Source organism: Tamandua tetradactyla, chromosome 4 (assembly GCF_023851605.1).
Source record: "Tamandua tetradactyla isolate mTamTet1 chromosome 4, mTamTet1.pri, whole genome shotgun sequence".
NCBI classification, from domain to species: domain Eukaryota; kingdom Metazoa; phylum Chordata; class Mammalia; order Pilosa; family Myrmecophagidae; genus Tamandua; species Tamandua tetradactyla.
The window spans coordinates 158,778,574-158,795,592 of record NC_135330.1 but is presented as its reverse complement, the minus strand read 5'-3'; the positions used below and the strand labels follow the sequence as shown (position 1 = coordinate 158,795,592).

At 36.9% G+C, this 17,019-nt stretch overlaps 1 pseudogene; it reads right to left on the bottom strand.

The window, feature by feature from the left end:
- LOC143680541 (ATP-binding cassette sub-family E member 1 pseudogene) overlaps positions 1-14,785 on the bottom strand; it is a 109,878-nt pseudogene extending 95,093 nt beyond the window's left edge.
- Positions 14,786-17,019: the final 2,234 nt, after the last annotated feature.

The following is a 17,019-nucleotide window of genomic DNA, read 5'->3' as shown; positions in this document are numbered from 1 at the left end:
AATTAATTTGATGCATGTAATACCACCTGCTGTCTGCACTGTATATTTCTTTGCTGCTCTGAAAGGACTCTGATGTTATCATGATATCTTCAGGTATAGAAGGAAATAAACCACTCCCCCCCCACCCCATCCCATCACCACTCTTCTGCATTTCCTCTCCTCTTTGGAAAACACAGGACCATAAAAAGATGATTTGCAGAACTAGAACGAAAGATCAGAATGTTATTTTTAAATTTTGATGTTAACAACATGTCTGCAAATCTCCCACTGCCTGCCCCTATCATTTTTTGCTGTGCGGTGCCCAGGGCTGAACAATTGGTGTTCAGATTTTCTCACTCGCACCAGTCTAATTATTCATTACTGCCTCCCACCTCCTTCCTCAAACCCATAAGGCATATCATTATCAGATTATTAAGATGCTCACATTTAAATATTACAGGTATACTGCTGCTTGATGCAGATACGTTGAAAATGGGTAGTCTGCTTTCCAAGAGGGCATAGGACATTATCAGCCAGGAGCATCAGCTCTACTGCACTCAATGTAGCATTGTATGCTCTGTCCTCAGAGTTCATTGAGAAGTGCTTAGAAGTTTACTTGCTGTCAGTCTCAGAATTGACACTAGCTACTGCTGGAGTAGCATACTTTTTTATTTGTCTTAATCCTGTGGTTTAAAGGTATGAAGGGATCACACTGAGAAAACACAGAACGGGTAACCTGATGAATAATCCAGAATTCTTTCTACAGTAGTTATGACAGGGGGCAGAAGGGGTACTTCAAACCAGAGCAGGCAGGATACTCTTGACCTCTGCTTTTCTCAAGATGACCAGATGCTCTGATGCTCTTCCAAACAGCTGGCACACACACTAGATTATTTACCACCTGTTGCCAAAACTGGAGCCGAGCCCCAACAAGCACCTGGCTCTGCCCGTTTGAGGGCGGCTTCTCCTTCATCCATTTCTCTGTCTGCATGGCGATTTTCCCAGACTAATCTCCTAGTTGATGCCCTGATATTTAACTTTGCCCTTTGCTTTATGTTTTCTAAAGATACTAGTGATGTATTATCTCTCCTGGGGGAAGCCATGAAAACCCACCCAGATCTTCTGGTGGGGGGAGCATTGACTGACAGCGCAACCCAGAGCTTGATTCAACCCAACCTGGGGACCCAACACCACACTCCTGCTGAAGTTGAGCTATTTCTAGGCTGCATCCAGCCAACGGAAGCCAGGTGTCAGGTCCTAACAGCAAAAATATTATAGAAAGTTCCTGCATATCCCACACCCAGTTACTACAGTTGCTAATGTTACTGTAGTACTTTTGTCACCATTGATGGATCTATATTGATACATTATTATTAACTATAGCCCATACCTTACTAAACTTTCATCAGTTTTTCCCTAATGTCCATTTTCAGGATCCCATCCAGTATATCACATAATATTTAATGGTCATGTCTCCTTCTGTTCTTCTTTATTGTAAAACTTTCTCAAACTTTGTTTTTGATGAGCTTGACAGTTTTAGAGATTATTAGTTAGGGATTTTGTAGGTTATCTTTCAATTGGGATTTCTCATATTTTTCTCAGACTTAGACTGAGGTTGTGGATTTTGGGGAGGAAGTACATAACCATAAAATGTCTTTCTCACCTCATTGTAGCAAGGCTACATGTTAGCAGCATGCCATTGTTGATGTTGACCTTGATTACCTCACTGAAATAATGTTTGTCAAGTTTCTCTACTGTAAAGTTGTTCATTTTTCCCCTTTCCCAAACTGTGCTCTTTGGAGGGAAGTCATTGTGAGCAGCCAACACTTGGAAGAATTATTCCTTCTCCATGAAGTATAATTTTGTAAAGTATACCTGTCTGTTCTGCCTCCATTTATTCACTTATAACTGTATCAGTGAAGATTCATGGATATTTATTTTATATACTGGATTATGATAAAATAACATGTTATTTATTTTGTTGCTCAAATTGTTCCACCTTTAGTCACTGGGAACTTTTGCAGGTTGACTCCTGTGTCCTTCTTTCATGTCCCATTGTTTTGTTTCTTGGGCACTTCCTTCCTTACTCTCTTGACTGCAAGATGCTTCATTCTTACCTTGTATATTTCCTGTCCCACCCCTAAAAACAGCTAATTTTTCCACAAAACCTTGGTTCCTTTTATTGCTAAATGGTATTAGAAACTAAAGTCTTGGTGCTGAGTATGCTCATTAAATCATTTTGAATGAAAAGTTCAAAAAGAGAGCATACAGATAAATACAGATATGCAATAAAACATTAAAAGTCAGATATATACATATACATGTCTAATAAACAAGATATTATTGAGGTAGCATGTAACTGCTGTTGCCTAATCCTTAAAAATAAGAGTGCTCACTACTTAATATAGTAATTCTGGGTCTACATTCTGATTATTCTGTTTTCACTGTTATCTCTTCCATTGTTTACTTATACTTTCACTCCTAATTTTTGTCTAATCAACCTCTGTTATGGGTTGAATAATGCCCCCAGAACCTGTGAAGGTGAACTTATTGGGAAATAGGTTCTTTGCAGATGTAATCAAGTTAAGATGATGTTATATACAACTAGGGTGGGACTTAATCCAATATGATTGTTGTCTATATAGAAGAAGAGAGAGATGGCACAGAGAGAAGAATGTCACCTGAAGATGGAGACACACAAGGAGAAGATAACCATGTGAAGACAGAGGCAGAGTTTGGTGTCAGGCTGCCACAAGCCATTGAATGCCTTGAGCCACTAGAAGTTGAAAGAGGCAACAAAGAATTCCTACCTTAGAAACTTCAGAGAGAACCTGTCCCTGCTGACATTTTGATTTTGGATTTCTACTTCCAGAATTGTGAGACAATACATTTCTGTTGCTTTAAACCATCCTGCAGTAATTTTTTCTGCAGCCTTAACAGACTAATGCAACCTCAAATCAACAACCTTTGTTTCCCTCTTAGATTGCAGCAGCTAATCGGTATTAGGTTAATGAACAATTGTTTAAGAAAAACTAGCCCTACATGAGAATGTTTTGTAGGGTTAAGTATGCAGAATGTTACTTAGCCTAGGGGACGGACATTTTTATTATCCATTATCCTCTTTCAATTTCTTTCATTTCCTTTTCCTCTTTTTTCTTTGCTTTTGTGCATTGGTTTCTGTGGCCTTATTTTGATTTCAATTTACATTGTAACTCATAGCTGCATCATGGGACCATGGGCAGCTTCCATCTTTAAACAGCTAAGCCATAATGCTTTAAATATCTGGAGTTAACATGGAGAAAAGTAAATTTCTTCTCCCTCTGCACCACAAAGTTGACATACTACCTTCCTGTATATGCTGTCAAATAAGGATGAATCTCCACTTAAATAAAGAAAGGATTTACTCAGAAAAAATATATTGAAATAGGGAGAACATTCTAATCTCAGAAATTTGCAAGTGTCTGCAAAGCAAAAAGAAAAGGCTTTTCTTTTACGGGGAGGAGTAAGCAAACCTTAGCACAAATGGGATGCCGGCCAAGTGGGGGGGCATGCTCAGCAGGGACTGACAGGAAATGTGTCCCACATGTGGTCATGTGGTCTCTGTTCTCCAGTGGGATGTACCTAGAAAGTACATCTTCTAGGCAAGTTTGATGTTTGTATGCCATTAATACGGATATAAAATTTAGCTAACAGGGTTTGTTCTTTTTAAATATTCAATTATCACAATACATACTAACAACTCCAAACGTAGGGTCCTTCTATTCTACTTGTGGTTCCTGTGAATAATAGCACTCAGAAAAAAAGTATTTAGCTTTTAAGCATCAAGAAGTCAATACATTGACTTTTCATTTTTTCCATATCCTTGAAGGAAACCTTTATGGATACTCACAGGATTTTAGAAATCCTCCTATTCAGTTAAACAGTTTAATACTTATATGACAAAATGGCTTTGCTGTAAATCTGTGGCTTTGCCAACTATTTTATTTTCTATTAATAAACATCTTTTCCTACATTTATTCAGTCTGTTATTTATTTTTTGACCAACTATGTCATGATCGGGTTTTTTGTTTGTTTTTTTTCCCTTCATTTCACATATTCTGCATAAGTACTTCCTCTGCAGCTTATTTCCTGCTACTTAACTTAAAAATTTTTAACTTTGATAAGCCTCCACAATTTCACAGTTGCATAAGAACTCTCCATTGATACCTTTAACTGTTATTTGTATGCCACTTATATTTTTCATGCCTCAGTTGTCAAAAGATGATTTTGAATTCTCCTGTAGTAGTTCTGTTGTCTAGCTACTTAGAATGGGGTAAAAGGTCTCTGCTGAGATACAGAATTTAAGGAAGAGGAGCCTTGACAAGAAGCTCTCCAAAAACCCCACCAAAGCTGGCTTCAAATTTTCTTTGCCTTTTTCGGTCATTGAGCTTCTAGAGCTCTGAAAGTCATGAATCCCATCACTAGGTATCTGGAGTTGCCTGATTCGAACAGGTTATCTTCCCATCCTCTTCCTCCTTGATGGTGGATAAACAGAAATTCAAGGAGCCTCTCCTTGAAGTTCTGGGCATGTACTGACCAAGTGTTCACAGTGTCCCATTTCTTACTCTGCTTTGTCTTGAACCCTGGCTAGTCACTTTCTCTCCTCTACAGGCCCCTAAATTCTGCTTGTCTGCAGCTTGAGTAAGCATTAAAGTGCTGAATATGCTTCCTTTTCACCTTATCCTGAGAAGAAGATGACCACAGAGGGACACATTTCCTGTCAGTCCCTGCTGAGCATGCCCCCCCACTTGGCCGGCATCCCATTTGTGCTAAGGTTTGCTTACTCCTCCCCGTAAAAGAAAACCCTTTTCTTTTTGCTTTGCAGACACTTGCAAATTTCTGAGATTAGAATGTTCTCCCTATTTCAATATATTTTTTCTGAGTAAATCCTTTCTTTGTTTAAGTGGAGATTCATCCTTATTTGACAGCATATACAGGAAGGTAGTATGTCAACTTTGTGGTGCAGAGGGAGAAGAAATTTACTTTTCTCCATGTTAACTCCAGATATTTAAAGCATTATGGCCTAGCTGTTTAAAGATGGAAGCTTCCCATGGTCCCATGATATAGGAATTTGTATAAATGTCAGAGATTTTCTCTACTTCCTGCTGAATTTGCTTAAGACAGGAAGAGTTAGCAGGGATGTTTAGATTCGTTTATTGACTTCCTGAACAGAGATACCCATCTACTATGCAATTCTACTTTTATATTTTTACATATTTGGCTTTCAAATATATATATATATTCAGGAGCACTGCACTTTCATCGCAAATGAGGGACAGTATGCAACTAATTGAGTTTATGTGTTTGCACATTAGTCAGGATCAGTATTCGTTAAATGTGCTTGCCAGTGAAGAATGGTAGCAACTTATCTATCATTTTCATTGGTATCTTCCTACTCAAACTTTCTCCTGTACTTTAATCAAACTAATTTATCATCTAACTTTCCTTAGATATTCCTTGACATGCATATCCCTATGTGAGCATTACTGCTTTTCTGATTGATTTGTCTCCTATGTTCAGTATAGGTATTATAACGTTTATTTGTTCCAGCCCAGTTAAATTCCATATCTTAGATTGAATTTTCAGTTATTTCTAGGAGAATTGAGATATCACAGTCATCATGCAAGTAAAATCAACAAAGTAAAGGAAGTTTCTAAAGAATTATGATTTGATATATTCTGATTTTGATGAATACTGAAAACAGTATTACATTTTATTTTATTATTATGAAACATAGACCAACTTGCACATTTAATGAAGGTTAGCCATAATTCAGGATACATCAATTATATATGGCAGTTATCCAACAAACAGATAAGATCAATGGCATCTGAAGACTACTGTAGAGACAACCTGCTTAAAAGAGTAGAAAACATGCTAAGAAAACCATATAGATTTCAGGTAGCAGAATAGGTTATGTTTGGGGAGCAGTGTACAGCATAGAGGATCCAACATTATTAGTCATAATTTATGCAAAAGTTCAACATTATGGAATCTGAAACATATTAATGATATCCCATCAGACAAGTAGAGCATAAAGAGATGCACTTATAAATGCAGAAATTGGTTATTTGCCATTTAGTTTGTCTTTCTATAGATAATAACAAGTTATTGTTTGGAGATGGACTTGATTTCCAGTGAATTAGCTGACAAAGGCAAAGTAAGAAACCAGTCCTTGGTAAAAGACTGGGGAACAGAACAGGTTACTAGAATTACAATTGAGAATAGGACCCCACTATGAAGTACTGCATGTGGAGAACTGTTCATTGTAATCTGGGTGCAAGTGCTTGGTAATTATAACGCAAGAAATAGGTTGATAGGTAAACCCGTGGTCAGAATTGGCCTACCTCATGCTGGGTCAAGCTACAGAACCCAGATGAACAGGGAACATTGCTTAATCTAAATCTCCATCTCCAGCACTGAAGTTCATTGGTCATTGTGAATTGATTGCACAATTGCTTTCTATTCTGTTAGATAATACTGATGAAGACGGGTCCTTTGACTTCCAAAGCGGAAGAAAAGAGCAGCCTGTGATCTGTTGGGTTGAAATTGAGATTTATTCTGCTATAACGAAAGCACATTTAAAAACATTTCCAATTAGCAATGGACAAAATACTAGGGGAGAAGTGGAGTAGCAGTTTATTAACTATAAATGGTATGTATAATTTGCCGAAATGTTGCAAAAGTACTTGCAGGTAATGCATATGATTTTCTGGCTCAGAAAAATATATTCCTAGTATAAAATGGAAATTTCTACATAAACAACAAAGTACCCACTCTTAGGTATATTTGACTCATTTGATGGATTATAGCGGCACCTTCCATGCTTCCACTTTCTATCCAGATTTTTCTGTTAATCAATCATGTCTATGTATGTTGTATCTACATGATTTGGTATTGTTTAAAAAATGTTCCTGAAGAAAATAGTTTCCCCATGTCATACTTTTTGCACTCTCACTTGCCTTTCAAAAAATTATAAGAGAGGGAGAAAAAAAGTTTAAGTTACATGCTGAAGGCCTTGTGATACACATATATATACATTTTTTTGGGGGGGGTGCATGGTCGAGGAATTGAACCCGTGTCTCCTGCATGAAAGGTGAGTACTCTACCATTAAACCACCTGTGCACCCCTTGGAGATATTTTATAGAAGAAAAAGTTTGAAATTTGCACATTTTAACTCTGTGAAGCACCTAGTATTCTCACTTATGCTGTCTTTGATTTCCTACATTTTGTGAGCAACATTACAATTCAAAACTTTTAGAAAATTTTTGGAGTGTCTAACAGCAGAAGTAAATGTTACTTTCAGAGTTAGATTTCAATAATTCATAAACAAAGAAACTATTTGGAACTATATCAATAGAGATGAGGAAAATTGTCCTCCTAGTTTCTTTATCATTTGAAAGGCTAGAATATTGCACTTGCATTAAATTAAATGTTGGTTCATTTTTTTCTTATGTTTAAAATAATTTGAAATATTTTCCCATACATTGAATGTGAGCTACAGGGATCAGTTCACAAGACCATCTTCCTTGGACAGGAGTCCTCAAGACCACCCTCGGTTTGACAATTCACTAAAAGGATCCTCAGACCTTACTGAAAACTGTTACAGTCATGGTTACTGTGTATTATAGGGAACAGATACAGTTGAAGATCAGCTAAGGGAAGAGATGCATAGGACAGAGTCAGATGGGTTCCAAACCTGAAGCTTCCGGTTGTCCTTTCCCCATGTAGTCAGGCACAGCATTGCCTTCTTGCCATGATGTGTGAAAATACTAAGGGAGTACTGTCAACTTGCTAGACTCACCTGAGCCTTGGTGCCCCGAGACTTCACTGCGGGTCCTTCACATAGACATGGTCAACTGCTCACATGGTTAGCCCCAGTTTCCAGCCTGTCTAGAGATCCAGCGGATACTGAGCGATTCAAAGACTCCTAAAATAATTCACTTCACTAGACTATCTAGCATGGTGCAAAGTCTCCAGGTAAACAAAAGACCCTTTTATCAGGCTGTGCAATCCAAGGCTTTAGAGATGATCTCATAAGAGAGGCCTAAAATCTTTTTGGGCAAAGCTAAATTCTTTAACATTTTTTAAGTTTTATCTTATATGAATTATCACTTATAACATTATTTCCAAAATAGGGGCAACATATAAGCCTAGAAATGCTCAAATAAAAATGTGATCAGAGATAAACACACTAGGTACCAAAGTGAATTTGAGGTTTTAATTGCTTAACTTAACACAGGCATTTTTCTGCCCTCTTGTAATGATATAACAGCTAACCAAGGATCATCATATAAAGAAAAGAATGAATAACATTAAAGGAATGTAAAAAAAACCGGAAAACAAACAAATAAATAAAACCCTAAAACTAAGCTTTTGATGAATCAAAATATGTATGTAGACCACAGACAAAAAAAAATGGATTCTTAGTCTAAATAGTTGAGAAGTTTAGGAAATAAGGTGCCCCTAAAAATAAAAAATAAAGAAATAATAAGATATAATTTAAACAAAACACAATTCTTAAGTATATGGTTGATAAAATTTACACATATACACATATCATTAAAACAAAAAGGCAGGCATTCAGAAGGCAAACAGTTGAATTTACTTGTTGAACTCAATTATATTTTGAGGGGGGAGAAGAGAAGAAAATAAACAATATTCAGAGGAGTGTTGGCTTGCTCAGAACCTCCTTTCATGAGATATCCACAATATCAGCCTATCCATAACTTCTCTAAACATACTCAATGGAAGAACTACTTTCCTCCTGTTTTCCTTTCCCTAATTTATTTTTATTTTCTGTACATAATTTTTCAACTTTTGTCATAATATATGCTTATTTACTTGCTTGTTTGTTAAATGGATAAAATACATACACTTCATTTATTTCTTAAGATATGTAGAATGATTTTATCCTTGTAGCCTACCATGACTTCTCATAAAGGCAGGGCCCAGAAAGAACCAAGTCTTACGTAGCTGATCACAAATATACTCAAAGTCCAGCGCAGCAGTTCCCAAGTCAGGGTGATTTTGGAGTCACAACCCAGAGGACATTTGTCAATAGCTGGAGCCATTTTTGCTGTCATAACCTGACAGAGGGCCACTGGCATCTAGTGGGAACAGAGGCATTTTGATGTGCATCCTACTGCTACAGAAGCCCCTCTCATTCCATAATAAACAATTATCCAGTTCAAATGTCAATAGTCCCCATGTGGAAAACATCTAGAGAATAGTGCAAACTTTTTTTTTTTTTTCCCCAATAACGATTCCTTTCTGGTAACTTTTCAGACAGTGCTGAATCTATCAAATTTGGATTCCCTGGAGATCTTTTATTTTTCCCTTGCATTGTCTCCTTCCTTTTCTAACTCTTTTCCAGAAATGTTCTACATCTGGCTCAATTCTGTTCCTTGTGTTCAAATCATTGCTCATTAATTTCCTGGAGCTGCAGTAACAAATTACCAGGAACTGGATGGCTTAGAACAACCAAAATTTATTATCTCAGTTCTGGAATCTAGAAGTCAGACAACCCTGTGATATTCCATGCAAGGTTGCATTGCATTTTCATCTGATGATCTTTTCCAGAGGGATGAGAGGATCCCATTTATTTAATCAGAGTCTCAAAGATCAATGGTCCCGAAATTTAGGAAATACTAAACTAAATGGAGAATATGGAGCCGGTAAGAGGATAATCTTGGAGAAATTATGACTTATATATGTATCACCTTTTTAAACTTTCTTTCCATCCCTCAAGAGAGCAAGCTCCTTGCTTCCTCATATCCTTCTGCTTGCTCTACCCACTTCCTAGAAACTAGCCTCAATTTCATACATTATTTAACAGAGCTAATTCTTTTCAAGTTAAAAATAAAATTGCTTCAAGGTAGCCAAACTTGATCTTCAAATGGAAGTCAGGCAATTTTATTATAAAATACACACAGACACACACAAAAACACACACTGTCTGCAAATATATATAAATGAAATTTGCATGTAAGTTAAACATTTATATTATATATAGAGAGAGTGAGGAAATGTATAAATAATATGTGTATATGTATGTGTGGATATCACCTCTCATTTAATATTGCACTTTAGTTTCTTGAACCTTTTTGCATTTGGCAGTTGAATAATTTTTTTAATTGGTATATATTTTTTCAGGGACAATTTTATAAAAGTCACAGGGACAGAAATATGTTTATCTTGATCATTTTATCCCTGACAAATAGCATAGTGGCTGGCCCAAGATAGACATAATAGGAATTGAATATTATTTGTTAACATTATCATTTGTGGAAATAATAAATATATAACATAGATTAAAGTGTTGGTAGGAAAATGGTATATATATATAGAACCCAGCAGTAAAATACCCAAGTATATGTTAGAAAATCAAGAATCAAATATCAGAGAGGAAAATTATTAATTCTTTCAGGAAGTTCACTTATCACATGGGAAAAACATCAGATAAAACATCATTTGATGTAGGCATTATGATGATATAATTGATCTCTAAAAATACTATAATTTAAATTATAAATATACTATTATAGAGATATAAGCACTAAAACCAAACTGCAATAAGTTTAAGCTATTGTCTTTCAGCAAAACCTCCACCTTCCCCACTGGCTTTGTGATGTGGGAGCTGATAGCCTCTGAATAATACCACGTTGGGATTTGTCAAAAGGGGACTGTGTGGCTAGAAAATGAAGAAGGTACTTACGCTTTCCTGTCTGCTTACTCAGGCCTTCTCCTCTGTTTTCAATTCTTGTGAAGCCCATTCACATTTGCATCATTTACTCCTGTATGTAACAGCAGCTGAATCCAGTTACCAGTTTGCCAAATTGTACCATGCCAGCTTTATTGCAACATGCCAAAAACATCCAATCAACCAGAGCCCTCTCCCATGGAACCCTTTTATAATCTCAGATACATTAATACTAGTGGACCAGCCACAGCCTCCTCAGAGGACTTAGTTTAATCTCTACAGAGACCCTCTCAATTTTTTTTTTTTTTTTTAACATGAGTAAGCACTGCGAAATGACCTGGGTCTCCAGTATGGCAGGCGAGAACTCTGCCACTGAGCCACTGTTGCCTGCCCTGAAGTTTTTAACTTGTACTAACTCCAACCTCTTCCCTTAAATGCAAGAGTAATAGTTGCTTCCTATAGCTGCTACCTCCATGTGACATGAGAGTTTCCTATTTACAATTTCAGTAACAACTTTGTATCTAAATTTTTTTATATCAAATTCTTTGTCTCAATAACTGCATGGATCCTGTTGCCTTACTAGACTCTAAACGATGCATGCATTAAGGAAACAGGTAGAGATTTAATGTAACTTTATAGAAGGAACTTGGTAATGATAAAAGGAAAGAGACAGGGATGGATTTGAAAAAATGGTGAAAGGCATAGGAGAGATCTAAGTATGTTTTTGGACAGACAAAAAAATGCTAGCGGAATGAGAAAGCCTGAAAACTGATGACATGGAGAGAAAAAATGAGGATAAAAGCCCCAGAGGCAGTAAAAAATCATTTTAGAGGAGATGTAATGGGTCTGAAACTTCCCTAGAAGCAGAGAAAAAGGAATAGGTAAAACAGTTTAATGATATAAGAAGGTTTTCAAGAAACAAAAACACAGGGATGAAATAGAGAGAGATTGAGAAATCCACTTCTCATTAAAGGAGAAGGCTGTGAACACCTGCCAGAATTAATAAATGCAAGGGTTTGAAAGAGTGGTTTAGAATACTTACTATGTAGATTTGGATTGTAGCCATCAATGGATAAATTTATAATATTTAGTTTGAATTATATTAGCTGGGGCACCTTTGCTTCAAGTGACAGAGGCCCAAATTGAACAGAAACAATGATAAAATTAATTTAATGGATAAATATCAAGGTAGCTTATAAACTTAAAAGGAGGACAATCAGGTCTTGGGAACTTATGATCCAGGAAATATTAGAAGTTAACAAGCTTAGACCAATAACATAGATGCTGTGTTAGATTCAGTTGTCAACTTGGCAAGGTGAGCATACCCAGTCTGGTTGCTGCGGACATAAGCCAATGGTATGTGAACCTCATTTGTTGCTAATTACATCTGCAGTCGGCTAGGAGGTGTGTCTGCTGCAATGAGTGACGTTTGACTTAATTGGCTGGTGCTTAAATGAGAGAATGCAAGGTAGCACAGCCTAGCAGCTCGGCATGCCTCATCTCAGCACTAGCAGCTCAGCCCAGGTCTTTGGAGATGCAGAAAGAAGTCACCCCGGGGAAAGTTGTTGGAACCCAGGGGCCTGGAGAGAAGACCAGCAGAGACCATCTTGTGCCTTCCACATAAGAAAGAACCTCAGTGGAAAGTTAGCTGCCTTTCCTCTGAAGAACCAACAAAATAAATCCCCTTTTATTAAAAGCCAATCCGTCTCTGGTGTGTTGCATTCCGGCAGCTAGCAAACTAGAACAGATGCCATAAACCTTCGTACTCTGTTGTGTACGTATACTTCTCTCTGGCTATCGGCTCCATTTACTCATTCTCTACATTGAGTAGGAAATATGGCTGCAGAAAGTGTCAGAGTCATATGCTCTCTGCAAAAGAGACATCTACTTCACACAAGAAACCCAAATAAAAGATGTGGTAGCTTGATAGAGGCATTTGCCCTTTACCTATTATTACTATGTCTTGGGAGTGAGGTTTAGTTATTGCCCCATGTGGGTCAGTGGCTCCCCCATGTGGAAATGTAGGAAAACAGTAATACCCATTCAAAACACACATTCATGGTATGTTAGTTTCCCATTGCTTATAACAAATAACCACAAACTTAGTGTGTAAAACAACACAGATTCATTATCTCACAGTCTCCGTAGGTCAGAAGTACAGACCAGGCATAGCTAGTTTCTCTGATCAGGGTCTCACAATAGTGAAATCAAAGGATCAGAGTAGCAACCAAAATCACATTCTCATCTGATGCTTGCAGTCCTCTTCCAATTTTTTTCTGTTACTTTTTGCAGAATCTAGTTCTCTCTGATGATAAGAAAGAGGTTACCATTTCCTTGCTCATTGTTAGCTTAGGGTTGTTCTCAGCTCCTAGAGACTGCCCCCGGGTCCTAGCCATGCAACTTATCCATAGGCAGTTCACAATATGGTTGTTCTGCTTTATTCCTGACCACAAGAGCATTTCAGTAACACATCACCTTCTTTTAAAGAGTTTGCTTAATTAGGTCAACCCCACCCAGACTAATCTCCCTTTGATGAACTTAAATTCAACTTACTAGGGAACTTAACATCTGAAAATCACTTTCACCATGTCATATTCTATAACGTAACCATAGAAGATTGCCCAAGTGGATTTCATAATGTACATGGACCAGTGAGTCCTTCCATTTAATTACCAGTTTATTGTCTCCCTTTTACTCTTTCCGACTACCTTCCATTTTGTTGTTTTTGATCCAGCATCTACACTTTTTGTTGGCCATGCCTATTCTGAAGGGGAGGTCATACAGGACATGTACACAAAACAGTGGGAATCATGGGAACCTAATCTAAGAACTTTGCCTACTAACGCAGTCTACTTTCTGACCTCCAGTGATTCACGTCCCTCCCACAAGCAAAGTACCACTTCTCAAGGCTGTCAAGAGTCTCATCCCATATTGCATCAGCTCAAAGTCTAAATTCTCATCATCTAAATCATCAGTAATTGGTGTGGATGAAAATTCTGTGTGTAATCCATTAAATACAGCTGCTGGGTACAAGTCCACTCTATTTGTGGAACTAAGAAACTAAAGAGACATGTTACCTGCCCCTCAAATTCCCAATATACAATCAAGGGAACATAATAGCAGTTATAGACATCATAGTTCAAAAAAGAGGAAGATGAAAGGTAAGAAGGAATCATTGATTCAAGTTTGTTCCAAAACACAAAAAAAGTTTGTCTGCAGTCAAGCAAACTCCAGCAGAGTTTCACGAGTAAATTTCAAGGCCTGAGAGTAATCTGTCATAGCAAGTGGCTTATTTCTCTCAAATGTTTACTCTACCTTCTGAATTCTCTTTCCTTTTGCATGAAAAGTAGTATGTATTTGTATTTGAAGAGTTTTATTAGCTTCTTTTCTGTCGTTAGAAATTTGAGGGTCCAACGGTTTCCTTTGGAAACCTCTATCATCCTGGTTTCTTTCAGCCTAGGTTGGCATTATTTCTGCTGAAACAATTTTCTCAAGAACTTTGTGGGTCTTGAGCAAATTTCCCTGGGTTTTATATCATTAGTCAAATACATATTTATAAGATTATTTTTTAGATAATTCTTTCTCTCTCTTCAGCTTTATCTGAGATGACTGAGAGACAACACCCTTAAATTCCCTAGAGGCCCACGGGTTAGATTGAGTGTCTCTGTGAGGCACACTCTTAGTGTCTTGAGAAGATTTGTGGGTTACTTAGTGCTTTGACCCTTTGATCTGTCTGAGGTTTTAGCAAAATATTGTGCAGCCACTCACTTCCCCTTTTATGCATTTGGCAGCTATTTCTGAATTTTAAAATCCTTTGCCATCGAAAAGGACTGAGAGATTTCAGCATCATACATTCCTGACTCTTTCTTTGCTTCACAAATCTTCCTTCAATTTATTTCTCTTCTCTAATATTTTACTCTAAGTAGTAAGAAGATACTAGTAGCACCTCTAACAATTGATCATAAATCATCTTACCTGAGTTCATCATATATTAGGCTTTCAACATAAGTGCAGGACACAGTTGTACTAAGTTTTTTGCCACTACAACAACAAGGATCTCCCATCATCTAATTTCCAATAACATGCTTCTGACATCATTTTGAGCACTTACACGCAGTATCCTTAGAGTTCTGACCTCTCTAGCAGTTTGTTTAAGGCAATTTAGAATCTCTCTATCCAAGACCCTAAAATTTTACCAGCCTCTACCCACTACCTGATTGAAAAACTGCTACGACTATTAAGTGTTTGTAACACCAGCACCCTACTTCCAAGTACATAAATCTATGCTTTATCCTACAGACACCCTATCAAATTATCACAAATTTAGCAGCTTACAGAAATACAAAATTATTATATCATATTTTCAGGCACAGCATAATTGGATTGTCTGCTGAGAAACTCATGAAACTGAAATCAGTATGCCAACTGGGGTTCCTTTCTCATTTGAAGCTTGGGGTCTTCATCCAATTTCATTAAGACTATTGGCAGATTTCTGTTCCTTGAGGATGTAGGGCTGAGACACTCATTTTCTTGCAGGCTGTTGGCTGGGGGTCAGTCTCAGAGACTCCTAGAGAGGCTTGCCTGAAGTCCTAGCCATTTGGTTTCTTTTGTAGGCAGTTTACCACATAGATGTTCGCTTTTTTTTTTTCAGGCCAGTGGTATAACATCTCTATGATACTTCACCTTTTTTTTTAATTGTGGTAAAATATATGTAATGTCATGTCTTCCATTTCAGCCATTTTTAAATGTATAATCAAGTGGCATTTAGTTACATTTACAATGTTGCACAATCTATTTCTAGAACTTGTTTTATCAAACAAGAACTCTGTACTTATTAAGGAGCAACTCCCTAATCGTCATCATGTCGGACACCAGTAACATCTACTTTACTCTCTTTCTTTACGTATTTGCCTACTCTAGGCAGTTCATATAAGTTGGATCACAATACCTTTCTTTTTGTACATGGCTTATTTCACCTAATATAATGTTTATGCAGTCCATATGTGTTACAGTTTATATCAGAACTTCATTTGCATGGCTGAAAACATTCCTTTCTCTCTATATACCACACATTTCATTCATTCATCTGTTGAAAGGCACTTGGGTTGTTTCCATTTTTTGCCTATTGTGAATATGGCTGCTATAAGGATTCACATGCAAGTAACAATTTGAGTCCCTGCTTTTGATCCTTTCAGATAAATACTTACAGATGGAATTCAGGTCGTATGGTAATTCTATGTTTAACTTTCTGAGGAACTGCCAACTTGTAAGAGCTACACAGATTACATTTCCACCAGAAATGTATGTGGGTTGCAGCTTCTCCATATCCTCTCCAATACTTGCTATTTTGCCATTTTGTTATACATGTCCTAGTACTTGTGAAGTGGCTTTGATCTGCATGTACCCAATGACTAATGATGTTAAACATCATTTCATGTATTTATCGGCTATTTTAGGAGAAATGTCTATGTAAGTCCTTTGCACATTGTTAAATTGGAATGTTCGTATTTCTGTTGTCCAGATATGTGTTATTCATATATTCTGAATATGAATCCTTATCTATCACCGTTGACCCACAAATTCCAAAACTGAATTCACCTACTTCCTAAAATTTATTTGTAACCACAAAATCAACACTGAGGCTGAATAAGATGAGCTCTGCCTGTTTTCAACCCTCAATCTGTGAACAAGCGCCCTTTTATGGTAAATGTATCACTGGGCTTTTGCATTTTTTCTGCTTTTTGTTGGAGATTTAACTGTTTAAAATGGCTCCCAAGTTGAGTGCTGAAATGCTGTGTAATGTTCCTAAGCACAAAAAAACCTGTGATATGCCCTATGGAGAAAACACATGTGATAGATAAACTTTGCTGGAACATGAGTTACAGTGTTGGTGCATGAGCTTATTGTTAACCAGCAAACAATATATACTAAGGTGTCATTAAGCAGAACTGCACATAAAAACAAGGTAATGTGTTGATAAGTGGATGCCAATATTGTGCCCAGAGTTTTAAAGGAATCTCAACCAATATTCCCCTCAAGAGCAATGGCTTAGAATAGAACATAACTATGACTAATTATGAGATTCAACTGTATACGATTTACAAACATTTTCTCCTCTTCTATGGATTTTCTTTTCATTCTCTTGTTGCACTAATTTTATTTAAATTCAGTTTATCTATTCTTTTTTTCTTTCTCTTTTGTTACTTGTGCTTTTGATCCCATTTTTACAAAACCATTATGAAATTTCAAAGTCATGAAGATTTGTATCTCTCTTTTAGTCTAAGACTTTTATAGTTTT